Genomic DNA, 27758 nt, shown 5'->3' with positions numbered 1-27758 from the left:
GTCATCTTTAAAGCTGTTTTTCTTTTTTCTACTGACTGGTTAGCAGTCAGTAGCAATTACTTTTCTAATTGACTCACAATTTTTTGTCTTTTTTTTTTTTAACTGTCTCCTCTGGATAGAAGTATCCAAAACTGCAGTTCAGAAAATTAGAATTGGTGGTGGGCTGTGTGAGAAAGGGAGAGAATGATGTGTGGCACACCCAGCAGTTGGGTCAGCTTCCATAGCATGGAGGAAGGATGGCCTGGATTCAAGGCTCATGCTGGTGTCTGTGGCAAAGCGTTTCACCTCTCTGAATCTTATGTCTGTCGTGTAAAAATAAGGGCTATATTATTCATCCCACAAAGCTGTCAAATATTGTGTGAGGCTCTGTTAGATACCTATGAGGGCCTTAAGAAATAGTGTTACAGTCCATGAATTTTGACTGTGAGGCACAGCCAGATGATCAGCACCAGCACATGAGGGCCACTAATAGATTAGGGGCCACCACACTTTGTCAACATCGACATCTTAAGGTTGACAAATTTGCATATCTGTGAAAGCACAGAAGGCATGTTCTCTGTGATGGAGGGCAATGATCCTGACACAAAACTGCTGCAGAAGTGCTCTTGAGGACTTGCTCACACCAAATGAAAGCCCCAGAAACACCCTAGGGGAGAAGAAGAGCATCCACACCTACATGGTGGCCATTGCGATCAGAGGCATCCACCTAGATTAAGATAGAGAGCCCTTTTATCCCTGTCCCAATGACATAATTTGGAGGGGAGAGTAGCTGGGAATTGATAGGTTTTGTCCAGGGAGATGAGATAATGTTATGTAGGATAATTCTATCATAAAGGGTAATTTTAAGTAATTTGAAAAGGCTACCATGTCAATTTTCACAGTTGTTCTGTTAAAGCCACCAGGCTGAATATAACATGGCTCCCTGTGGGTCTCTGCCATATAGCATATTGGGAAAGCAGGGTCTCTACATTTTAGGACACCCACTCCCACCAGTGCCATACACATACCTGTTTGGCTCCACCCTCTGTCTCAGAATACTACTGCCTCACCCAGCAATCCACATCACCATTAGCTTCCCCTCGTTTCTACCCTTCTGGATGTAGCTACAGGGTTTTCTGACAAGAAATATTTGGTCACTTTTGGATGATGATAAGCTCGCTCCCCCCAACTGTGACATTTTCCATTCCAGGATTGGGATTCCTGCCCAGACCTTCAGCAGCACCTGGAATTTGGGGAGGTCTTGTACAGTCTCCAAAATACCTCAGAGGAAAGGGGAAAACATATTTCTTCCAAACTTGAGAGCATCTGCCCAGCCAGACTCAAAAATGCCTTTCAAGAAAGCACTCCAGTGGCACCAGCTATATCCTATTCAAGGATCAAGTCCCTCCCAGGAAGCACACCAACTGGTAACTTGTCCTTTCTCTAAACTTGCAGCAGACTCCATCACTTCGGGTAAATGAGAGCAAGCATATAGTGAACAATATTCTGCAATAACAGAATCTCTATAGAGACCTTTTTCTTCAGATTAAAGTATTGTAGGTCTTAGGTATCAGTGTAACATCCTGACTGTAGGTTAGTAAACTGGCCCAGAGGGCAAAAGTGACTTGTTCAAGGACAACAGTGAATCATAGGTCCCCATATTCTCAGCCACCTACTCTACAATCCTTATGAAGAAGGGATCCCCTGTAGAAACTACATTGCTTTGATTCATGTTCAAGCTTAATATCAGAAACCAAATGTTCAATGTTGAAGCAGTTTCTATGGTTAAAAAAAAAAAACAAGAACAGAAAACAGAGAATTCACTGTAGATTCCTACCAGTTTCATAAATACTCCAGATTTCCAAGTTGGTCTTTATGTTGGTGTTGAGAATGTCAACCATAAATGCTCAATGAAGTAAGATAATATGTTGTCTTTTCTGTAAAAATAAGAAAGAACAATCCCATGGGTTATCCCAAACCTTTCTCTTTAAAGTGAAGCAGAGCAAGATTTAGTGTCCCTCACTCAACCTCAGATTCTCCAACATGGCTTCCTGGAGTGTATACCCAAAGGGGAGTGGTGACATTTGAGATCAGATAGCACAGGTGTGACTTTGAGACCTCAGATAGGCCACTTAGCTCTGAGCCTTGGTTTTCCATAAATAGGACTAACATTGCCTTCCTACATTACTAATTAATGATAAATAATTTGCTCAGACACAAAGATAGTAAGCAATGGGACCACGGTGGAGAGTGGATTATGAGAAGCCTATGAGAGCTGGACATAAGCAAGGTGAGATGCAGCTCAGCTGCTTTTCCTAAGATGTTTCTGTAGGCTAAGATTGGTACAGCCCTGGCCACAGAAGAGGAAAATGCGTAACAGCTGCTTTTCCTAAGTTGTTTACATTCAGAGAAGCAGGAATGCAGGTTCTATTTACAATGTCACACCCTTCCCTGAGAACCGAGAACTCCCCACTGCTCCACCTTGTTTACCATTGGGTATAAAAGACTCACTGAAGGAGGATGGAGGGCTTTTGCTTTTGCTTTTGGCTTTTGGGCTTTTGAGGTTTTGGCTTTTTGATGTGGGAGGGTTTTGGAATGGAAAAGGATTGCTGAAGGGAATAGGATTGCTGAAGGAGAATTGCTAAAGGGGAATTGCTAAAGAGGGGTTGATAGAAAGTCTGCACCAAGAACATTACACATAGGCTTTAGAAAAGCTAAGCTAAAGAAAAGTTACAGAGAAAATGGGACAGCGCAAGTCTAGGGGCAAAGACTTTAAGAGAGATTATGCTAAAGCAAAGCTAAGAGAAAACATGGGACAGAGAAAATCTAAGGAAAGAGGTTTTAAAGAATAAAGAACAGAAAAGAAGACTTTAAAGTTAAGGTTTTAAGGAAAGACTTTAGAAGCAAGGTTTTAAAGAACTGTAAAGGATAAGGCCTTAAAGAATAAAGGTAGAGAAAAGCAGAGGAAATGAAGAGAATAACAGAGAAAAGAAGCAATGAGACTGCTGGGCGTCTCCATGCGAGCACCCAACACACCTGGCCCAACTTTCTGTCTGTCTATCCTTTGTCTTTTCTGCATCTCCCGTTGCTGCCCAGTTAGCCCCAGTTAGGTTCAGTAATAACAAAGGAGCAAGAGAAAACTCACTTCAACAAGGAAGCAAGAAAAAGCTCGCTCCAGACCACTGTGCACCTCGGGCTTGGCTTAGAAGCTAGCCCTTGGCCACCATGCTGTGTTCATGTTAGCCCTCATGTAGCATCTAGGTCCTTCTGCTGAGCATCCTGGATTAATTTTTGGAAGGCATTTGAATAACACATTTTCCATCCTTCCCTTCTGTTCAAGACTGATAGTATCATGGCAAAAGGGGACCATGAGACACCCTTTGACTCTTCCCATTTGCCTGCTAATGTCCTAGCCTTCCCTATGGAGTTGGGACTCTTCATCTTCTCTCTGTTCAATAGTTGTGACAAAAGTTTGGCATGGCAGTACACACCTGTAATCCCAGCACTCAGAAAACTGAGGCAGGAAGATCTCCAGCTTGAGATTAACTTGGTTACATGGCAAGACCCTGTCTTAAAGACAACAAGGAAAAAAAATCAAGAGCTAGGTGCAATGGCTCCCACCTGTATTCACAGCTACTCAGGAAGCAGAGATCAGGAGGATCAAGGTCCAAGGGCTGGTGGTGCATGCCTGTGGTCTCAGCTACTCAGGAGGCATGAGTAGGAGGATCACAGTCTAAGGCCCACCCCATGGCAAAAATGTGAGACCCTATCTGAAAAATAAAACAAAAAGGGCCAGGAGCATGGTGCAAGTGGTAATACCACCTGCCTAGCAAGTGTGAGGCCCTGAGTTCAAACTCCCAGTACCTTCAGAAAAAACAGAAAACAATTGTGACACTGAAATGCCCAGACTCCCCCATTTCTCATAGACCTCCAAGGTGCCTCTATGCTGACCTTCCCTGGTGCTCCAGGTTTCCAGGTGTCTGTGGATCTGATCGCAGTTAACATTTTCTGTAGATGATTATCATCATAGCATCACTTAGCTTACTAAAGTAAGGAGGACCAAATACTTCTGAGGTATTTATAGCCTCTTTGAAAGTCACTTAGGTCAGCAGTTTCCATGGTCTACGTGCCTCTCTAGCATCACCCCCAGGAGAATTTAAGCACTGGTGCCTGAGCTCCTCACCTACCCCCATCCTGTGCAACTGCATCAGTCCCTCTGGGTGAGCCCCAGTGACACTGAGCCATGGCGAGTCAGGGAGTGAGACTGGCACTGACTCCTCATCTCTTAACTAGCCAGGTCTCCGCCTGCTTTCTTTTTGTTTGGAAGCAAGCAGGGAAAAGAATCCCAACCTGGCCCCTTTGTCTCTACCAGCTCCCCTCTGGAAGGTCACTGGGGAAGAAGGAGGCTGGAGTCTATGGTTCTGGAAGCAGTCTGCCACTCCAATCCGCTCCCCAGTCCTCACAGGTGAGGGTATGTACGAGCTGGCTTTAAAAATAAATGATCCATTGTTAAAAGAAGGGGAAAGTCCCATGGCTTATTAAACCTGCTGCTAAATTTAGATCTGGAGTTGAGGTCCTTTTCCAGTCAGCTGACTCAGTTCCCTAGGTGTGAATAGCAACAGCCCTGGGGTACGGGTTAAGCTTCCCCCTTACCTTGAAATGTCTTAACCTTTCAGAAGGAGAACTGATTATGATAAATGTAGCAGGAGCGCATTCAAAGGAAGCTTGCCCGATTCTTTGGCGGGAGCTGCGTTTTTCTCTAGTTAACTGTAAACACAGCAGCTCCATACTCTCATTTAGCTCCAACAGCTGGGGATTCGGTATCTCCTTAATAACCCCACATTCATTATAAACTGAAGATGGCTTCTACAGTGAGAAAATAGGAAAACAGACTTCCACGTGTTCCAAAGCATGCAAGGAAGAAAAGGAGGCTTCTGGTTGAGAACTCATATCACAGGCTTTCTCTCTACCAGCAGTGGGAATTGGGAGGCAGAAAGCTTGGTTTCCTGTTGTTCTGATTAGTCCAGAGCTCTTAGTCTTGAGACGAACACTGCACACTTGAGAGCATTAGTGGAACAACCTGCTTACAGTCGTGAGCCAAGAATCACACATGTCAAACTATTGCTAGTAAAATGAAAAGTGACTCCACTGTGATGCTGGTGTTGACTCCTGGAACCGGAGTTTCTCCTCCTCACTAACTGTCAGAGGCAGATTTCATACATCAGAGTCCTCGAAATAGAGAAACCAGAGGATGCTGTGATTTCAGAAGACCCCAACCACTGGTTATCAGGATGCTCAATTAGAGAAGGGGAAGGGGCCAGATGGGAACTTTTGCTCTGTCTGTGAGTAATCCTCAGCCTAGTTAATGGGGTGGTGTTGTCTTGGCAAAGCAGCATGCCTGTCACTGAGCAGCATGGTTTAAGAGAGAGCACTGGACTGGAGTCAGGCCTGTTGGTTAGAAGCCAGCCTGGCTTAATTTATGACCTTGAACAACTTTGCTCTGCATCTCTTGCCTGCCATGGCTTCCATTATGAGACTCAAATTCATTGGAGACAGAGAGCAAGAGTGTATCAGGATGAGAAGAGACACTGGAGAAGAGGAAAGGTGGGAGAAGGTGGATCCAGGCGTTGCCATGACTCACTCTGGTATGGCTAGAGAGTAGACTTTCAAGTCCTAAGACGACATCCCTGACACCACACTTGTGCACTATTAATCTTTCTTTTGGCACTTGAATTGTCAAGGACTCCCTACTGTGCCTGAGCTGTGCTGAGAACAGGAGATCAGTCTTGTCTTTCCTGGAGGAAGGTAATTGCTTAGTTTGCAAACCAGGAGATAAATGGACAGTAAACATCCTACTGTCTGAGAAAAACCTAGGCTCTGGTGTGTAAGCTGCCCTGTTGTAGGGACAGAAGTGTCCCAAGAATTCTGCTAATTTCTCTCTTAGGAAAGGGATTAAGTGTCTTCTGGAGACCAGAAGTTCTCTTCCACATCACTGTCTATGCCTCAGAGTTCTTCCTTCAGTTCCTGCTGTCCTTTTTAGTCTTACTGTTTACAATTTACCTCTTCCCAGGAGGTGGGAAAAAGGTCCTTCCTGCTATTTGGTTAATTTGCTTGTAGCTCATTTCTCATAGCCCCTTTGCTTAAACTAGAAGAGATTTTGCTGTTCTGCTCTTCCTAGCAACAAAAATAATATAAGGTAAAATATATGGAGTACCTATATGTATGCAGGGTCTAATATACAACAGTTAGCCATGAGCCAACTCCAGCAAGGAAAGTACATCTCATTTCTCCCCTTTGTGTGTGAGAAAACAAACCAAACAAGGTTTATTAACTTGCTTGTGGTCTCCCCAAGAAGAAAGTCAGGATTTGAATTCATGTCAGTGTGACTTCAAAGCCCAACTTTTGCATGATTTCACACTCCTTGAGAATTCTGGCTTCCTTCACCATAGTCTTTGGTGCTATGTACTTTGCTAAGAGGATCTGTGACAGCCAGAGGGTCACAACCAATGTCACCTTGCCAAGAACACATAATCCATGACATGTCCAGGATCTGTCAGGAAGAGAAAAGTTCTCAGAGCCCTTTTATTAACTTTATCATTCCTGACTTGTTTCCATTTAGTAAAAAAGGTGTGATGAGCCCGGGTAACCTCACACTGTCGGCAATTGTGCCATTGTTTAATCTTTCCAGACTCCCTGGGTAGTAAATAGGAAGAGACAGACATATCAGGTGGGGATTCCCTTTGCAAAAGAGCAGGACATCAGAGGCTAGTACAGTGGGGGGAGCATCTTGAGGTCCCCATCCCAGCTTCCCACCCACCCCTGTGGAGGCTCCTTGCTCAGTGACACAGACACGTGCTCTGGCCTCTGCTGAAGGCATCTCACAAAGCGGCTTCTGTCTGGGCAGCAGTTGTATGAGCTGCCGTGTGTCTTCTCTCCAGCCGCGGGTGCCCCTAAGCTGCTCACTGTGTTCCAGAGGCATGCCCATTTGCTGGGGGAATCTCACTTAAGTGTCACTGAGCCTGTTTTATTGTCAGCCACAAGGTTCTAGGCCAACTCTTTTTTTTTTTTTTATGTGACTGGGGTTTGAACTCAGGACTTCACACTTGCAAAGCAGGCTCTTTACTGCTTGAGCCACACCTCCAGTCTAGGCCAACTCTTTTCTCCCTGAGTGTTCCTTGAGGCTGTCCGCTCTCCCGTGGGGCAAATGGGGTCCCCTGTGTAGCCCAAGATCCCATACTTTCTTCCTCTTTGCTCACAGCCAGGCCAGGTCACCTTCCTGTGACCACCAAAGCCAACCTTGTCATTCCTCCCCTAAAGCCCTTTAGTAGCTCTCTGGGCTACAAGATAAGCTCCTTAGCAGGACAGTAAAGCCTCTCACATCATGTTTGGAATGGTAGCTACTTTTTATGTAATATGCAAAATCCTTCTTAGGTAATCTTTATAATAGTCTCATTGTACATCATTTTTCAGGCGTTTTCTAGAGCATTGTGAGGTTCACAGCTGTCAATTAGTGTCCCCAGATCACACCCAGGAAGCAGCAGAACTGAGATTTGGATCTTGGCATCTCCTACACTGTACCCCTGCTGTATTTCCATGTTTCAAGCTGTGTGTGTATGTGTGTGTGTATGTGTAGCATTTATAGTAAAAATGTGTGACATCAAATTTAGCATCATAACCATTTCTAAGTGTCCAGTTCAATAGTTTTATACAACCCAGTTCAGTAGTTGTTATACAACCCATTTCCAGAACGTTTGCATTTTTTAAAACACTGAATTCCATACCCATTAAACAACTTCCCCTCCCCTACCTCCAGGTACCCACCACTCTACTTTCTGTCTCCGTGAACTTGACTGATCAAGATCCCTCAGGTAAGTGCAATCCTGAAGTATTTGTGTTTTGTAACTTGCACACTTCTTGTCCTCAAGGTTCATCTTGTATCACATGCCGGATGTCCTTCGTTTTTAAGGCTGATTGTGATTCCATCGTAGGTATACATTAGACCTTCATTTGGAGCGAGGTGGCACAACATCCTAACATCCTGTTCTAGGGCAGGCTCTGCAAGGGAAAACTTCTGGGCTCTGGATAGCAGATGCCCTAGTAAACCTCTGATAAATCCAGGAAAGAACTGAACTGGTGAACTCCAGGGCATGAGCAATGGAAGTTCCCAACTTCAATGGAACTCTTGGAAGTGCGAACCCACTGCCTGGCAGCTGGCTGGTTCAAGCCTCCTGGGCAGATCTTTTGCAAGTTAGGGGGCAAAAGGAAGGCCCAGAAGGGAGCTGGGCTGTGATGGGGTTGGGGAAAAAACAAGAATCTGGGCTAGCTGAGGGTCTGAGTACCCAGCAGGGGTCCTCAGAGAGAGGATGGACTGCTGCCTTGGGAAGGAGTTAGGTTGTTTCCTTCATTCTGTAAAGGAAGTTCTCTTCTATCCCCAGGAAAATGCTTTTTTAATTTTTTTTTAAATCTGAAATGGTTGTATGTTGAATTTTATTCAATGTACTTTCAATTGGGAAATCATTTTCTTCTTTGACCAATTGAAGGGGTGAATTAAGTTAATAACTCCCCTAATACTACACTATTGATTTTTTACATAGTCTCAAATTCTTACATTGCTCAAATGAGAGGTAATAGTGAATCATTTATTTAGTGGATCACTGGGTGCAACCATAGTATTTTATTTAACACTTTCACAATTTCATAATAGGCAAGACTGGCTGTAGCAAGCGTTCACATGGATCTCTTTGTCAAGTTCTGAGATTTTTACATAGATAAATCTAGCTTTATAGCATGAAAAGTATCTTCTGATGTTTTAAATTAGCTCATCTAGTTAGAGTATTCCCTGAATCTTGAAAGTTTGAAGAACTCATTTAAAACCATTCGAACTTATGTCTCTGTGGAGTGAATTCCTTAACTTTTCCAGTGGTTTTCATGTGACTGGTCTGTTCAGATTTTTTCCTACTCTACTCAATTGGAATCATGAGTATTTTTCTTCTTTTTTTTTATTTAGGATTGTAAACATTTTATTAGCATATATTAGTTGTACAGGGAGTTTCATTGTAACATTTCCATATATGTTCATAATGTACCATGGTCAGATTCATACCCACCATCTATTCTCCTTCATCACCCTCCCCTTACTTAAAATGCTTTCAACAGCTTTCATTGTTCTGTTTTCACACAAGTATATAAAGTATGTCCCCCACATTCATCCACTTCCCCTCTGCATTGCCCTCCCCTTCCCGCTAGTCACTCAACCCCTGTAAACAGAACCTGTTTTACATTCCCGTTTTTTTCTTATTTAAGGGTATATTCATTGTTCAAATGGGTTTTGCCATGGTATTTTACCTGTGAATGTATTGTACTTTAAGCAGATTAACTTCCTCTATTAGGCTTCTTACCCTTCCCCCACCCCCTATCATTCAATAACACTCAGTGTATTTCATTATGCTAGCCTTCTACACAAATGCAATGTATTTTAATATTATTCACTCTTACTTTTTCTCTGCCTCCTTTCCCTGGTCCATTCAAACAGTACCACTATTACAAACACATTATATATATATATATATATAAATATATATATATATATATATTTATATATATATATATAAAATCATGTTTGTATTTATGTATATGTTTATCATTTGGATCTTTCTTCCACATATGAGAGAAAACATTCAACCTTTGTCTTTCTGAACCTGGCTTACTTCACTTAACAGAATGATCTCCAGCTCCATCCATTTACCTGTAATTGATATAATTTCTTTCTTCTTTATGGCTGAATAATTCCATTGTACACCACAATGTCTTAATCCATTGTTCAGTTATAGGGCATCTGGGATGTTTCCATACCTTGGCTATTGTGAACAGTGCTGCAATAAACATGGGTGTGCAAGTGTCTCTATGTATCCTGATTTATATGCCCAGGAATGCTATCTTTGGATCATATGACAGTTCTATCTTTAGTTTTTTGTGGAACCACTATACTGCTTTCCATAATAGTTATGCTAATTTACATTCCCACCAACAGTATACAAGGGCTCCTTTTTGCCCATATCCTCACCAGAATTTGTTATTGTTTGTGTTCTTGATGATAGTCATTCTAACAGGAGTGAGGTAGAATCTTTTCTTTTCTGTTCATTTTTATGCCATTTATTTCTACTCAAAATTATAATACATTTTTTAAAATTTGCTTCCCATTTCTAAACTTTTTTATAGGTTTTTTAATTAGGCTATATTCGTTATACAGGAGGGAGTCATAGTGACATTTCTGATTAGACTTAGATTATACATTAGTTATATTGCCACCATTGTCTCTCCCTCTCAACCCCCTCCCCACTTAAAGCAATTACAAGAGCTTTCTTTGTTCTATTTCATGTAGGTATATAAGGTCCATCAACCATATACTTCTTAAGATTGAAAAGATATGTAATTATAAAGTGGTATACAATTTATCAACTCTAATTTTGTGTATTAGAATTTTCTTATTTAATTGGGCAAACTGAGGTTTGTCATAGGCTTTTGGGCATGTGCAAGGTCATCAGCTTTGATTTGTCAAAGTCTCATTCTCATTCTACAGTTGTAGGTTTTAAAGAAGTTATTGAGGAGTGTTCTTTTTGTGGCTGATTTAGACTTTCACTATCAGCCCTTGTTTCTGGTGTGTACCCCAAGTGTCTGAGAGCACTTCCTTTCACAGCCGATCCTATCATTATGGATCTGCTGCAAGTAAGGGCCCCCTTGCCTCCAGCCCTGCAGAGAAGTTGGTGAGATTCTGCCAGGACCCTAAGCTTTGTCCTGGGATTATGCACTGAGTGCTCAGAGGGACAGTTGGGTCAGTCATTAGTAGACTCCTTCAACTGCTTTAGAAGAGACCACTGTTCTTAAAAGTCTGTGACAGAGGAACAGTTCCCTTCCCTGGTTTGAATACTGAGTTATTCCTGTTTAATCTTTGGTTATTGCAGTAAGTACCTGGACTGGGTTGGACTGGGAATTAGATACTTCTTCTCACACTGGCAATACTACCATCTGCCTTGATCCTGTGTATCAAGTCATTTAATTCTTGAAATGGGCTCCTCAATTTGTATGTGAGGAAGCTGCCACACAGAGAGGCTTCTAAGTATAGAACAACCAGTTCCCAGAGGTCACCGTGCCTCCAACCTTCCATGTAGATAGGTGGCTGAGGTAAGAGGCTACTACCAGTGGTGTTTGGGGGTTATAGAAAAAAGCACCTCCCTGCTTGTTCCTGGTGCCTCCCTCCTTCAAATTTGAGACTCCTCTGAACGGTGGAGGCTTCAAGGATGAAGGAGAAAAGGGATGGAAGATCCCAAGAGAAGGTGTGCTGACTGCTGCTGACAGAGGCCAACCATGAAAGGTTTATGGCCACCCACAGAAGGGCAGGATGTGGGGGGAACACTGGATCAGGGGACCTTGACATGAACATGAGTCTTACTCTTTAGCAACCATATCTGATTTCTCTGCTTGTTGGGCTCACAGTCATTCCTGGCTCCTGCAGATAACCTTCTCAGCACAGTGAGCACATGGCCCTCTGCAGCTTGGAGCACAATTTCATGGCTTGGCCAAAGAAAGAAGGGATCCTTTGCTGCTGCCCCCCACCCCCGCAGGCCCTCACCCCTGGCAAACTGAGGGACTGGCTCTGACTGGGTCTGGAGGCATGCTTGGCCCCTGAAGTTGCAGGAAAGGATTGGAAGTGGGGGCAAAATGGCTTTGGGCTCTACAGCTGCCTTGATGGAAATCTCCTTAGGATAGGGAAGGAGGCAACTGCAGCCTGAGCAGGGGCAGTGGGAGGCTTGTGTGGAAAAGACAACTTTGACAAGGTCTGATGTTTTCTGAGGGGCAGGCGGTGTGGTGTGTTGCGGGGGGAAGGGGGTGGAGGAGAGCAGATTTACACTGTCATTTACTAGCTTCTGACCCAGGCAGGGCCACTGTATCTGCTACCATTAGGAATCCTCTCACCTGGAAACTTTTCTCACTTTTAAACTTGCTGAAGGGGAGAGAAAAGCAGCTCCAACCCTTGGGCCTTGTCATTCCTTCCAGGAACACCAGCAGGGGTTGCCATGACAATGTCTTGTTCTTCTAGCCTAAGCATATTGTCACCTGGCTAGCTGTTAACACTGGTGGGCATGGTCAGCCTTAGGGGCCACAGGGCAATTGCTGGTACATTTGGGGCTCTGGTCCAGTGGAGGCCTTGAGCTGGGTCATCCCCAGGTCACTAGGATCAGTGCTGTTGCAGGATGGCCTTGAAGGGTGAGGACCAGAGCACAAGAGGTCCAGATAGTCCCTAACTGTCCACAGGCACCAACCCCACATTCCCTTGCATGCAGAGTGGCTGGGGCCCAGAACAAAGAGAAAAGTTATTCATATTCCTCTCATAAACACATGGAACAGTTTGTGAGGTGCATTCTTGCCTTCAATTCTTAAAACAATTACCATCACCTTACAGATGAAGGCACAGAAGAAGAGAGGTCAAGCGACACATACAGCTAACCAAGCTGTTAGCAGCAAAACTTCAAATGGGACCCAGCGTGGCAACTGTGAATCCTTCATCCATTACATTGCTTGGTCCCTCCTCCACCAGCTTCTCATGACAGGACTTGGACTTACTCAAGTGTCACTTGCAGATCGGGTCTTCTCTCTAGGGTAAAACTGGGGCTTGATGCAGCTTCCTGTGAAATATTCAAATATTTTTACTTCTGACAGAAAAGGAGGACTTCCACTTTTGATAGACAGTCCAATTTGGAGCTTGATTACTATAGCAGGACTTCAAGACTCATTGGAGGGGATACTTGATGGTGATGGATGTTCCAGTAAATGGGGTCCAAGTAAGGGATGGTGCTGTGGAGTTGGCTCTGAATAGGCAGTGGGGCCAATAGGGGGTTCTGAGCCAAGCAGGCAGGGCTGGGTGGAGAGGCTTCTTTTCCTCTGGAGGGCTAAGGATGAAACATCCCCTTAAGGCCTATAGTTCTGCACTCTGTGCTCCACGGGAAGAATGAAAGGAGTGGAGTCACCTGGTGGATCCTAGGGCTGGAATGGGTCTCTCACTGTTGTGGAAATATTGTCAGATGAGAAACCAAATGACACTGAGAGAAGTAGGAGAATTCAGATTTTATTTTACAACAGTGGTCCCAGATGAGCTCATGCTCAAAGTTCTGGGCCTCCAGCAGTGAAATCACAGGATTCTTAAAGGGCAGTGCAGGGTTTCAGGTTACAGGGAATGTGCTGGTTGCTAATGTGTGGATTCACTGGGGTTAGGGACCCAGGGTTGTTTAGATAGGAGCAGCGGGAAGGACTGTTTTGGAAAGTTTGTTTACAGAAGGAGACAAAGGAAGGCAGGAATGGGCAATTATCTCTACATGGGCCTTTTATCTTGGCCCTGGACTAATTTTATGGCTTGACTAGCAATTTCTTTTGTCCTACAGCTTGTTTTGAGACAATCTTCCTGTTCATCCCCCCCTTTTGATGCTTTCCATATTTGTGGACAAGCATCAACCCTAGGTTCCGGGGACTCCATCAGATTCTTCCTGTCCCAAGGGTCTGTATTGGGTCACCAAGTGCCTCCATTCACAAGCTAATGAAGTGAGTTATGACAATGAGAATGCAAGGGCCAAATACTAGGGCCAGTAGGAGCAGGAAAAGAGGACCAGACAAGGGGAGTAGCCATGAGGCCCAAATCCAGATGCTGCTCCATCTGTTCCAGGAATTTGCTAATTCCTGTCTCCTATGTGTGACCCGGTCCTGTAATTGCTGAGTCATGTCTCTGACTATTCCCGACTGATTCACAGAAGAGCAACATTCTTCATTTAGGAAAAGGAAGAGCCCCCCTTTTCAGCAGTGTGTAAGTCCAACCTTCTCCGATTTTGGAAGACCACTGATGCTAGGGAGTCCAGCTGGTCCTGCATGGTCACTATGGACCTAGCCACTTGCTCTATGTCATTTGTTAGGTCTGCAGATAATTGGTTATAGTAGAAGGCTTATGAGGCAATTCCTCCTATGCCTGTTCCTATTCCAGCTATTATCCCTAATCCAATTAGGGATAGCTAATTGCATAGCTCTCTGACTATGTGTGGGCCATCAAAAGTACAGGAGGATCTGATTGTTAGGAACTATGTTTTTCTGGGAGGTAAGGAATGCTAATGTGCAAATGCCCTTCCAGTTAGCTGGCAATCACTGATAAGCAAGGGTCCCACATACAAAGAAGGTTCCTGGGCTGCTGCACCATGGTCTGTCAGCTGTACATCTAATGGCAATGGCTGTATGGTTTTGGATTTGGGCATATTGGCTATCAGCCAGTTCCCCCACTGGATATTATAATCTTGAATTTTGGGTTTTGTGCTGGTAAAGTTGGGAGTAGCATCATATATCCTCTGGCTAAGGGGCTCACAGGAGCTGGTACATAATGGCAGGGACCTGAGGACAGGCAGAGCCAACAATCACCTGCTAATTTAGGAGGCGGTGAGTTGCATTTAACAGATTATACAGTTGGGGTTCCAAGTTAAAGTTCCCTGCCCTGGAAGGAAGCCTTAATGGGGGTTGTGGTGGTGGCAGATCAATGTCTTTTATAGGCTTGTAACCATCTAGGTAATCATCTCTGCATGGCTTCTTGGTATCTGTAGCTTTTCCCTCTGTAGACTGATATGGGAATGGGGTGGTCGGGGAGGATGCCCAGACATAGTTTTATTTCCTCCCCCTGCCATTTCATCATTCCATGCCTTTAAGGGGTTTCATTCTTTCTGCCAGCAAACAGTCTGCCCTATGGTGCCTTTATTTTTGCAAGACCCTGTCAGGACTGTCAGTTTTCCCTTGTAGTAAATTGTCCCTCCTCTGGTACACCAGAAATTGATGTACTGCATGCAGGTGACAGGTATGGGTAATAGGTGAAGGCATATCATGGTTTTCCCTGGAAGGAGAGAGGTTTTACACAAGTTGAGCAGTCATCCTAGCCTCTGGATGGGACAACCTTAAAATGTACTAGAGTCAGAAGCCAAAAGCACATCAGAGGCCTCATGCCAGAGACTGGGGTCTGGGCTACAGATAGCACCAAACAGCAGTAAGGTTTCCTACTATAAGGAGATGACAGGAAGCCAGCTGTACCCTTTGGCCTCTGTTCCAATCCTGGGGAGCAGTGACGGCCAGTCCTAGGGTGAACAGTGTTGCAACAATGCTAATCAGCAGGATGGGGTAAGGGTGGCAGAAAAGGGATACATTTATGTTCTGACAGGCGAATCCTCAGGCTTCCACCATACGTTGACCCACCAGCTTCCAGGAGGTGGTTGGAGCAGGGCTGGAGCGCGTTCGAGCGATGGCGTGCTGTTGTGACGTCCTCTGAAACCTCAATTTGAGGGGGTTAATTGGGTCACGGATGGCCTGCCAGTTGTTAGGGTCTGTGTGAGCTGCTGCCTTCTTTATCCAGGAGTGATGAATCCAGGGAGTAATTCCTGCAATTTTAACAGCCATGGGAGTTGCTAATATTACTAGATGGGGACCTGTTCAACTGGATTGGAGTGGTTCCTTTTTCCAATCTTTTACCCATACCATATCCCTGGGTTTGTGGGGATGGGCCCTGTTACCCATGGGGATTGGGGTCCTTTCTAAGACTTCCCAGGAGCTGTGGCATAGGGTTTTTCTTAGGGCCTGGAGATGTCGGGACATGTCTAGATTTCCGATTTTCCTGAGGTCCCCTGTGAGCCTGTTTATTATGGGAGGGGGTCTGCCATAGAGAATCTCAAAGGGTGAGTAGCCAGAGGGTCTAGGGGTACAGCATGCCCTGAGCAGGGCCAATGGTAGCATGTCCATCCAGGGGGACTGTGTTTCTTGGTAGAGTTTGGCTAAGGTAATTTTGAGAGTCTGGTTCATGAGCTCTTGTTTCCCTGAACTCTGAGGCCTGTATGCTGTGTGGAGCTTCCATTTTATTTTCAAAATTTTAGCCAGGCCCTGGACTATTTCCGCCACAAAGGCTGACCCATTGTCTGTCCAATAGAAAGGGGGAGCCCATATCTGGGGATAATTTCTCTTCAAAGGGCCTTTACTATCGCTCATGCCTTCTCTGTGTGTGGGGAGGTAAGCCTCAACTCATCCTGAGTAAGTGCAGATGAGGACCAAGAGGTACCAGTATCCTTGACAGTGTTGACCTCTGTGAAGTCCACTCCCAGGTTCTCAAAAGGCATGGTGCCTGTTGTTTGTATCCCAGGGCTTGGCTTAGGCCCTTGACTCACATTGCTTTGTACACATGTAATACACCTTGCACTTATGCAGGATGGGGAGTTTGGGTATGAAATAGTGTTTGTCCAGCAGCTTTTCCAGGGCTGTTTTCCCCAAGTGCATTAGCTCATGATATTTTACCAGAGAGGCTGCTACAGCATGGGGACAAAGAGTCTCTGGTCAGGCAACTTCCACTAGCCTCCCTTTTCTTTTATTCCTTTTTCATCTTTTGCTCATTGTTCTTCCTCCTTGGTATAATTTGGGGTGGGAGGCAGCTCCAGAGTCAGCAAAAGTTTGGCGGGTTTCTCCAGCACTCCAGGGGAATTTAGCTCTTCTGCTGCCCTCCTTGCCACCAGGTCAGCTAAGCAGTTCCCTCTACTGGCATAGTCCATGCCCCTTTGGTGGTCTCTGCAGTGGATAATAGCCACCTGAGACAGTTCCCAGACTGCTTCCAGCAGTTGGAGGATTTCTTCTTTGTTTTTAATTTCTTTCCCCCTGCTTTCAGCCGTCCTCTTTCCTTGTATATTGTTCCATGCTCATGCAGGGTGGCAAAGGCTTGCTTAGAATCTGTGTAGATGTTCACCTGCTTTCCCTTTGCACACTGTAATGCCTGCACCAACACCCGAAGTTCAGCTCATTGTGTGGACCATCCTTGTGGTAGGGCTTCAGCCTGTATGATGTCGTTAGCAGTGGTGACTGCAAACCCACCCTTTCACTGTCCACCCTGGACAAAGCTGCTTCCATCCATGAAGAGCTTGACCTCTGGATCTGAGAGGGGACATCCATTAGGTCCAGCCTGCTGGAGTACACTTCATCCTTTAGCTCTTCACAATCATGATCTGGGGGCCCTTCCTCTGTGGGCGTTCAGTTTGACACCTGACTTGAGGATTCTCACATCGTAGTCCTTAGTAATGGGCCATCTGCAACTGGTCAGCCATTTATGACTCTGCCCATTCATTAGGACCATGAATGCATGAGGGACCTTAACATTAATGTCCTGTCCCAGGGTGAGCTTGTCGGCCTCCCTGATTAGGGTTACCATGGCAGCTAAGGCTCGGGGACATGGAGGCCACTATGTCTAAGACTTCGATAGGTAAGCCTCTGGCCACTGCCATAGACCCACTGTTTAGGTGAGGTCCCCCCAGAGCTGTGTGATTTTTCTTGCAAGTGAAGAGATTGAATGGTTGTGTTTCATCTGGCAGCTCTGGTGCAGGGGTGCTAGTTAACAATTTATCTCCTGGAAAGCCTTTTCTTGGTCTGGTACCCAGTTAAGTTGGGCTAGCAGTGCCTTTGTCCCCTCCCAGCATTTCTCCTGGTCATGGCTTGCCAGGCTGTACCTTTACAGCTTGAATTTTCTTCCTGGAAAGTCAACAAATCTGTCTCTAGGACTTCCCCGAACAAGGTGGGTGAGTTTTTGAATCCCTGAGGCATTCTGGTCCAGGCCATTTGTGTTTTTCTTCCAGTATGGGGGTCTTCCCATTCAAAGGCAAGCAGAGGCTGGCTAACCAGGGCCAGGCAGAGGCAAAAGAAAGCATCCTTTAGATCCAGGCAGGTGAACCAGCTTGTTTGCTGGGTGCAGCATGATAATGGTGGTGTTGACTGCCCATAAATCCTAGGCAGGCCGGTAGTCGTTTCCTCCTGCCTTCTTGATGGGTAACAGTGGGGTTTTCCATGGTGATTGGCATTTGATCAATATCTCTGCATCCTTTAGCTGCTGTAGATGGGCCTGTATTCCCAGGCATGCTTCCCATGGCACTGGATATTGCCTCTGTCTAACAGGGAGAGCCCCAGGTTTGAGATCTACCATTATGAGTGCATGGTTGCAAGCCAGGCTGATGTCTCAGCCCAGACATCAGGAAACTCCTCCAGCAGGCAGATGACCTTCATCAGGTTCCCCTTTTCCTGGCAGTAGTGCTGCCATCCGTCTTCTGTAGGCATAGTCACTGCCATGATGAGGGCATTGGTCCTCTCACTATAAGGCTTGTAGGCCCTCCCTGGGTGAAGGTGATTTGGGCTCTAAGCTTTGTTAGTAAGTCCTTCTCAGCAGAGGAATTGGGCATTCTGGTGAAAACAGGAATTCATGAGTCACCTTGTGCCCTCCTAGTTGGCATGTCCCAGATTGGCAGACCTGCCAGGCAGTTTGGGTGCTGGTGGCTCCAACTATTGTGGCACTGCACTTACAGATTTAGTGAGCACAGAATGCTCAGTACCTCAGTCTACCATGAAGATCATTGGTTGGTTCCCCCACTTTCATTTTGACCATGGGCTCTCAGGGGCCTAGTAGTAAGGAGCCCAGTTTTCCCTAGTCTGACTCAGTTCCTGCTAGGCTAATGAGGTCCTGGGCCTCTGGTTTGGGTTGCCATCCTGTCTTCTTTCCTGGACCAATCTTGTTATGCTCCAATGCTGGTCCCTTGTGGTGGGAGCATTCATTCTTCCAGTGGCCAATCTCCTTGCAATAGGCACATTGGTCTTGTCAAAATGGGGTTCGCCCATTGGGTCTCCCCTTCTGTGGTGGAGCTGACTGCTTGTTTGGGTCTGGCTTCCCCAGTGCTACAGCCAATAAGAACTCCTTGGCTTTCATTCTTTTATCAACCTCCCATTTTTCCTCATGGTCCCAGTTCACAAAGACTTTATTCACCACTTCTAATAGCTAGGTGGCATTCTTTCCAGTGAAGTCTTAAGTTTCTGAAGTTTCTGGCAAATGGCAGAGTATGACTGGGCCACAAACACTGTATTGACCATTCACTGGTTTTTTGGTGATTCTGGATCAAGGGGGGTGTACACCTGGACGGTCTCACAGAGTCTCTCATAAGAATCAGTTGGTGATTCCTTTGGCTTCTGGATAACTGCTGTGGTTTTGGACATGTTAGTTGGTCTCTTAGCTCCAGCCCTGAGCCCATGTAGGAGGGTTACATGACACTGAGTGAGGACTCCTCATCCTTCTGCTGTATTGAGTCCCAGGTAGGCCAAGCATCAGGGGCTGCCTCTCTTGCCCAAGCTACTGCATCTAGGGTTCCTGCAGGAGCCTGCCCTTGGAGCCAGTGGCAAGCCTCCATCAGGACTCACTGTCACTCTTCTATGTTGAGAAATGTCAGGAGGATCTTTTGGCAGTCATCCCAAGTTAGTTGATGCATCTGAAATATGGATTCTAGGAGGTTGATCATGGCCTGGGGCTTTTCTGAATAAGGTGGTGTGTGGTTCTTCCAATTTAAGAGGTCAGTTGTACTGAAAGGCTGGTAATAGAGGGAGGATAGAGCATCTAGACTGGACTGTGCTGTCAGCACCAATCTGCTGGGGCCCTTGCATCTCACAGAGCGGCATTTGCAGGGCCCTGACCTGAGGGGCTGGCACCTGGGATGAGTGAAGGTGGCAGCTCAGGAGCTGTGGACTCGGACTCCAAGGCAGGGATGGGTGTGGGATGTCCCTGGGGCTGGGAGGCTGTGATGGGGCTGAAGGGGACTCATTGAAGGTGGTAGACTGTCTGGAAGAGGTGGCATTGCCTGCTCTGATGATGGCAGCATGCTGGGAACATATGGCAGGGGCACAGGTCGTTCATCTTCTGGATCACCTTGCAGAACAGGCTTGGTTGGCTTCTGGTCTTTAGGCTTCATTACCTGAGCCACAAAAACTCTGCTCTGTCCCTTTTTGTTGGCACAGAATTGGACCCAAGGTGGTATGGTCTGAACTACCTTTAGCAAAGAGTCAATATAGGGGAACTGATTGGGTGTCAGGGGGTTCCTATTATGATATGATAAATGGGCCTGACAATGGGCAAATCTAGGGTAACTTCAGGGGGCCAGTTGACCCCAAAAGTGGGCCACTCCAACTCACACAGTGTGTGCACACTTCTGGAAGACATTTTGATCCCATAATCTCCCGAAAATCCCTTCTTAAAATGTTTAAGCATACACTTCAGGACTGTGAGTTTTGAGGAACTCCATCCGTGGCAGTTAGAGGTGTCCTCTATATTCACTGTAGGTATTCCCCCGTGTTGGTGGTACAAAGACAAACAAGGGTGGGTGCCCCTTCAAGAGAAGAGACCAATCAGATGTCTGCCTGGCAGCATCCTGATGGAACTTAGGTGCCTCTTAGCATCAATGGCAGGTCAGCCTTGTGATTCTAGATCGGGTTTCCCTGACACCACCCTAAGCCATATGAGGATCACCACGGAACTGAAGGACAGACCCACTTGGACTCTGTAGCCTTTTGGCCATGGAGCCACAAACTCAAGCCTGAAGTGAGGATGAATCAGGCCACTCATTCACACACACATTCACACCAGAAGTTATTACAATTTTCCCTCCCTCCTTTTTGGGGAAGTCCCTGACCTGTGGAATTCCTCTCAGAGATTCCTGGGAGTTACTTAGACTTCCCTTCTGCCCAGTGGGATGGGACCTGACTGTGGGCTGACTTCCCCTGGGGGCTTACTGAGTCTGGACAAAATTGCCAGGTGAGTTGGTCCACTTCCCCTTGGAGTCCAGTCAGAGCAAGACTACTCAGAGGCTTGGAACTCTGGGGCAAAGGAGGACCCAGAATACCATCAGGTAGCACACCACCTTATTCGGACCCGAGTCCCTCCCTACTCCAGTGCAGCCCAGACACCAGCTGGTGACTTAAGGTGCCAGAATGGTTGGTATCTCACTAGGACCTCCAGAAATGTGGAAATATTGTCAAAAGAGAAACCAAGCGACACTCAGAGAAGTAGAATTCGGATTTTATTTTATGTCAGTGGTCCCAGATGAGCTCATACTCAAAATTCTGGGCCTCCAGCAGTGAAATCACAGGATTCTTAAAGGGCAGTGCAGGGTATCAAGTTATAGGGAAAGTGCTGGTTGCTAATATGTGGGCTCACTGGGGTTAGGGACAGGGGTGGGGGTTGTTTCGATAGGAGCAGCAGAGGAGGCCTTTTTTTTGGAAAGTCTGTTTACAGAAGGAGACAAAGGAAGGCGGGAATGGGCAATTATCTCTGCATGGGCCTTTTATCTTGGCCCTGGACTCATTTTATTGCCTAATTAGCAATTTTTCATGTCCTACAGCCTGCTTTGAGACAGTCTTCCTGTTCATCACCACTGGGTCCTAGGTACATGGCTGTGGAAATGTGAGATAGTTTGATGCAACTTTGAAGACAACTTACACAAAGGAGGGAAGATGCCCTAAGAGGCTATTTCCAGGTGGGGCATAAATTAGAGCAAAATTCTCTTCTTGGGGATTCACTGTCCCCCTGGAATTTGCATGACTGGGCTTCTGAGGGTCCAAGAAATGCAGGCAATTGCACATGAAATCATGGGTGTATATGGTGGAGAGAGAGTAGGGAGGATGCCTGTGGTTTTCTCTGGATTCTCAAAAATCAAGATAAGTTAAGTACTAAGTGAGGACCTTTTTGAAGGAGATAGCAGTGGCTGGATTCATGGCATGGAAGTACCTATATTCAGCCAAGTTTGTGCTTAGCCCGGAGCCTGTGTGTAGAAAGGCTGCCACAGGGCTTGTGGACTTGAACTCAGTTGCACAGTCCAGGTTAGCTTTTGCTGCCATTTGAATGTTGATGTCGTTCAAAGATCACATGTTGATACCCACCCCCAAAGTGATGGTATTAAAAGGTGAGGTCTGTGGGAGATGACTACATAATGGGGGGGGGGTGCCTTCATGAACAAGGTCATCACCCTTGTAAGAAGGAGCCTGAGGGAGGTTTTCATCCTGTCCTGGGTGAAGACACAGACAGAAGATGTCTATCCAGAGCGGACCCTCACCAGACACCGAATCTGCTGGTGCATTTATCTTGGGTTTCTCAGCCTCCAGAAATCTGAGCAATATATATAAATCACCCAGTCGCCAATATTTTATTACAGTAGCCCAAACAGACCAAGACAGCTTTCCACACAGACAATGGGAAGAAAATAAGAAAGTTTTGTGAAACCAACCCTGGCTGTCTGTGTGTGATAGCAGTGCCCTGCTCTTGTGGAGAGGGTCCACCTCCTACTGGCTTTCAGAAGAGGTCTTGGATGGGGGAGCCTGGGTCCCACAAAGCTGCTGTTCCTGGTGGCAGCATAAACAATGCCATTTTTCTCAGTACCCTGACTCTCCCATGGAGAACAGCCTTCTCTTACCTGTGCTGGCTCTGTTCAAAGAAACAAAAACACTCAGAGTGACATTGGGGGGTGGTAGGAAATTGTGGCTTTTTATATCTATCTAGCATCTAGTGAGATTCAGACTAATACCCACCACTGTGAAGGAGAGTATGAAATAAAAGGAGCTTTTATTACCCCGGGCTCTGCCTTGTTCGAGATGCTTACCTTTCCATTGTGAAACATAAACCTTCTGTGTGTCTTGGCACTGAAAGGGACCAGTGATGAGTTGCTGGTGATTTCCTCTCATTGACCATCTGGGCACCGGAGCCATCTCTGTAGGAATGCTTACACAGTGGAAAAGAACAGGGAAGCAGCTGAAAGTTTTCAACAGGCAGTTTTATGCATGTGCGGCAATTACTTCTGCAGGAAGAGGAAGATTTACTATGTCTAGAAATGCAGAGCCCTGCGAATATCATACTGTAAAATGCAGCGTCTGAAACACGACCCTGTCGGAAATCCATGGCTCTTCTTTCTAGACCCCTCACTGGACACCATCTGCTTCCTGGTTCTGAAGACGTGGTGTCTAGTGCCCCAGTATGCCACAGGAAAAGGGCACCAGCTCCTGAAGGAGGCGAGGCAGAGCTGGAGGTCTGCAAGGGCCAAGTGAGACTAGATGGCAGTCAGAATCTCTCACTTTCCTCTTAAGTCCTGTGTACTCTCTTCTGCTTGCACATTACCCATTGAGCCTTCTGTAAATGAGTTCTCACTTTCTTGGGAAAAAAAATAGAAGTTCTCATCAGAAATGTAGGGGAAGGATTTATTCAGTGCCTACAGTGTACCAGCCAAGCTTTTAGGGGCTAGAAACAGGCATTTTCTTTGAGGGCTTAAGTAAATCCTGGGAGGTAAAGATCTCCTTCCTTCTTTACAGATGAAAATGGAGGATCAGTGGTACTAAGTACTTGCCCAAGGTCATTCAGCCAGTTAAGGGATAATGCTCAAAAGTTGGTGCTTTTATTCTGTGTAGCATTCAACTATTTTCTAAATTAAGTAATTACTCTCCAGCAACAAATTTGTAAAGTCTTAGCACAATGGAAAAGTCCTTAGGAATCACCTGCTTCAACCACCTTCTTAGTGTGTGGAGTCTTGGGGACAAAGCAAGTATCTCTGCTCCCATATTATCCTTCTCTCACCACCACAGGGAATGTTTCATTAAAAAATTTGCCTCTCTAATGGCCTGAGTCCAGCCCAGTGCCAAGCACTGCCAAGTGATGGCCATAGAGAGTTGACTAAGGTCTGATTCCTTTTATCAAGGGCCCATCTTGGTATAGGGGCAAAGAGATCCCCTTAGGGATGCAATAGCCATAGGGAAGAAGAAGGCCAGAGCAGCTCTCTGAAGGAAATGACCTTGATTCCAGTAAGAGTACAATATCTAGTGATCCCTCGTGTATTGAAATAAGGTGACAGGTGAATGAAGAGGGAAGAGAGAACACCAGAAGTGTTCAGGAAAGTCAGCCTGTAAGCTTCCTGCACACAGGCAAGACTGTGCAGACTTATGGTGAGAAGCTCAGAGTCAACTACAGATGTGTCAGGGAAGAAAAGACTTATCACAGAAATGCTGGGGTGGGATCTGGAGGACTCCCCGGATTAACCATGCCTCCCATTTCCTGACATACACCCTCAGTGGTACCTGTGCTGGACACTAAGGACTCAAAGGCACATGAAGGCACCCTGCCCCTGTTGTCAAGCAGAAATATCATGAACAAAAACTCTGAATGTGGTCAGCGCTGCCAAGGAGAGGAGCCAGGCCTCTGCAGGTTCAAACTTATCGTAGGCCTCTGGGGAAGCCCCACTGCCTTGCTGTGCTGGCCTGTGCCCTTCTGCCCCTACACTGACTCCATGCTGTATGGTTTGATAACCGTGCCACTCATGACCCCAGCATACCTGTTGTGGGCATCTAGATGCTCTTTACCCAAACTGAGTGAACATCAATTTTTTAAAAAAAATAGGCATGAAGCTGGGCACAGTGGCTCATACAGATAATCCTAGCTACTTGGAAGAAGGAGATCTGGAGGATTGTGGTTTGAGGCCACACAAAAAGTTCACAAGACCTCATCTCAACCAATAAAAAGCTGGGCCTGGTGGTATGAGCCTGTCATCCCAACTATACGAGTATGAATAGGAGGAATGCAATCCAGGCCAACTCATCTCAAAAATAAGCAGAGCAAAAAAGGGGTTGGGATGTGGCTCAAACAGTAAAGCACCTGCCTAGCAAGCTTAAAACCCTGAGTTCAAGCTCCAGTACCACCAAAAAGAAAGAAAAAAGAGGAAGAAGAGGCACAAGGGCTCCCTGTGACTCAATCACTGGCTCCTGGGTCTGGAAATGCTGGGTCCTGAAAGTCTCTTTCATTCCCGACGAGGCACCAGGTCCTTCCATGGGGCAGGCTGTCTTGGGTTTAATGGGTCAGGGCTATTCTTTGTGCTCAAACTCAACTGTGCTGGTGGGGCCAGCAGGCCAAATAGTTTGTTAGTGGGATGCAAGATGAGAAACCTTATTCATGGCCCATCACTTTCCAAGGAATGGACGTTGAGAGAAGCCAGAGTGGGAAATGGTAGCCCAAACAGGCCCATGCTTAAAGAGGTCACAATTAGTGGGTGAGGGACGCTATTAGAAATGTTACCAGAAATGGCTTGTGTTACTTTAAGTAAAAGAAGAATGGATAAAGTTCATTATTTGCTGTTTATTCTGATATCTTCATATATGCAAAAAAAGTTTTATATATGCAATTTAAAGAATAACAAATACTTATTTACCCTTAAAAAACTCACCTCTTACCCCAGGTGCGATACCACCCTTCTTCACCACTTCTGTTACCTGAGGATGCAGTGAGAAGACCACATTTATAGAGAATGAGCCTCACTTGACACTGATGTGCTGGGGCCTTGATCAAAGACTTTGCAACTTCCAGAACCACATGCGTGGGTGCACTGTTAGAACCCAAAAGACCCACAGCAGTAAGCACAGGTTGGCGTGTTGACTCCGGTTCTAGTAATCTTAGGGGTCAGAGGATGTCAAGTCCCTGTGTCAGGGCAGGGCTGGGCCCAGAGCTGGTTCACAATAGAGACAAAATGAACTGAATCACGCAAGAAAGTAGAAGGTACACAGTAAATGTGAATGAAATGAATTCATGCCGCTGGACATCAAGAAATGACATATTTCCAGCTGGAGCTCTGTGCAGAGCAATGAGCAGTAGAGCTAGAAGTCACAGCAAAGGAACAGATCTCAAACCACCAGCATCTATGCAGCTCCTGAGAGAAACAAAAAGGAAAACAACCCTTCACCGAGACCCCTGGTGAACAGCCTGGGCAACCTTGCTCCAAGTCCAGCGGAGAGTTGGGGATATAATGAAATGAAACTCATTTCCATCTGTCAACTTCTTTAATTAGGTGGGGAATTTCATCAACCATTTCTGGACCTAGAGAGTACCCAATATATCATTTTTCAAACTTGGCATAAACCAAAATAAGAATATGCCAACTTCCAAGCAGATACTCTGGCCTAGCCTTGATGCTTTAAAAGAATTCTTACAACTGAATGAGGAGTTTGTGTCATAACTGCCAGAGCTGGTGCCTTGCTTCACGGCACTTTATTTCCACCTGGGCTTCAGCACCAACACAGACTGCAGTCTGTACCACACACTACCAGCCTCAGGAGCCATTTATTTCCAAGCTCCTGAAATCTTAATGATAACACACATTAGTACAGCACGTTTTAGCTTATAAAATGTGTTTATTGACATTATCTCATTTAATTTATTGCTCACAACATCCCTGTAACTCACAACTTTCCTTATAAAGAATGATCTTCATTTTATGTAGAACGGTTCCAAAATGGAGAGAGAGATGAATTCCCCACGGTTTTGCAGGTGGCAAGTGGTCAAGTAGATCTTTGCAGTTGGATGTTCTCACTCTAGGTGTTTTTACCTGGTGACCCTGACCAAGCATACGATGCCTGATTTCAGAGCCTACAACCTTTATGGGAACAACACAGTTCTAAAATTTTAAATTGGAAGGAGCTGGTCCAACTAGTTTCTTGACATTGTGCTCACTTCGACAGCAATGCTCACAGATGTCAACACTAACATTTGCGAACACTTCTAGTGATAGGCACACTCTCAGAAAATCGCATTGCTTTGCTGAACAACTGATTGTTTGAAAACTGAGGCAGAATCTGCCTTCCTTTGAGGCCCACTTGCAGGACTCAGGCTCCCTGCAGGAACCCACCAAGGACATCTGCTCCCCCACAACTGCCTTCAAGGGGGCCAGGACCTCCTCTACACAACCCCTCCAGCCACACCATGAGACTGCTCTTCCCCATCTTGCTGAAGCTGGCTTTTGTCTGCCCAAAGCTCCTTTCTGAGGTGATCTGGGTATATCTGCCTTACAGACCATTCCCACCTACTGTCCCCTGAATCACAGTTGGTTGATTTTTGCCAGGAATTGACATGGAACTTACTGGGCTGGAGATTTTGAATTTTTGTCTTGCTCCTGTTTAGAAAATCTTTCACTTTTCTTTCTCAAAGCCTCTCTGAAAACCCTGGCAGTTTCCCTTAATCTCATAGTATGTAAACACCCAGCTATGTCTCCTAAACCCTCTGCTGTGGATCTCTCCCCACTGTCTGTCCTCCTGGCCTAGGCCTCTGTGGAGACCATTCTTACTGGAAGAGAGGTAGGGACATGTGCTCCATTCTTTGACCCCTTCAGCTGAACTGACTCCTACCAGTTGCATACCAACTGGCCTGCACATGGGGGAGGGAGCTGCTCCTCTTGCTACAGTGCCCCACAGGTCCCTTTGTCACAACTAACATGGGCAGCCATGGTAGGAAGGAAGGCAAAGACCCCAACCTCTTCTACAGAAGCTGCTGAGGGCTGTAGCCCTTGTACAATCTGAGGACGCAAGGACCAACAGGTTTGAGAACACGGCCCATGTGGGATCATGGGCCTTTGCTCACTCCTGTGAGCTACAAACTCACCACTGTTCTGGTCTCTTATTCCAGATCTCACAAGGGAGCATGGGTTCACTCAGTTCCTTTGGTGGCAGCAGCCTGCCTTGTGCCATCAGGATAGCATTTATCCTGGGAGGGCCTGAGCATCATGGTGCTGGCTGGTCTCCAGTGGAGATAGCTGTTGGTTGCGATCAGCCATATGGGGGAGCATATAGCACACAGCCTTGCAGCATGGCTCAGTGTCCCCAGTCCCTGTGCAGTTCACATCTATGCTCTGAAGCCCTGGGAAAGGACCCAACTTTGAGATTCTCTCTCTCGAAAGAGAGTGAGACAAAGCTTTCATCTTCAGATGAAAGAGTCTGGTGTTCCTCAAAGTCTGTACAGGGAAACCCACACTCTAAGAGGTCACTTGACTCTCCCGAGGCCCTGCAACTCATAAGCAGGGGGGTAGGGGGGGTATTGACCTGAACCCAGTCCTCTCTCACTCTCGTTCCAT

At 46.0% G+C, this 27758-nt stretch overlaps 1 long non-coding RNA gene across 1 annotated transcript; it reads left to right on the top strand.

Annotated features, from left to right (window-relative positions):
• The first annotated feature begins 63 nt into the window (after positions 1 to 63).
• Positions 64 to 26092, top strand: LOC141414763 (uncharacterized). Its single transcript, XR_012439605.1, has 3 exons — positions 64 to 1406; positions 7793 to 7847; positions 25098 to 26092. It is a non-coding gene; the product is annotated as an uncharacterized lncRNA (long non-coding RNA).
• The last annotated feature ends 1666 nt before the right edge of the window (positions 26093 to 27758 follow it).

The sequence above is a fragment of the Castor canadensis genome, chromosome 12, assembly GCF_047511655.1.
Source record: "Castor canadensis chromosome 12, mCasCan1.hap1v2, whole genome shotgun sequence".
NCBI classification, from domain to species: domain Eukaryota; kingdom Metazoa; phylum Chordata; class Mammalia; order Rodentia; family Castoridae; genus Castor; species Castor canadensis.
Note: the sequence above shows the minus strand (reverse complement) of the source record. Positions and strands in the feature narration are given on the sequence as shown.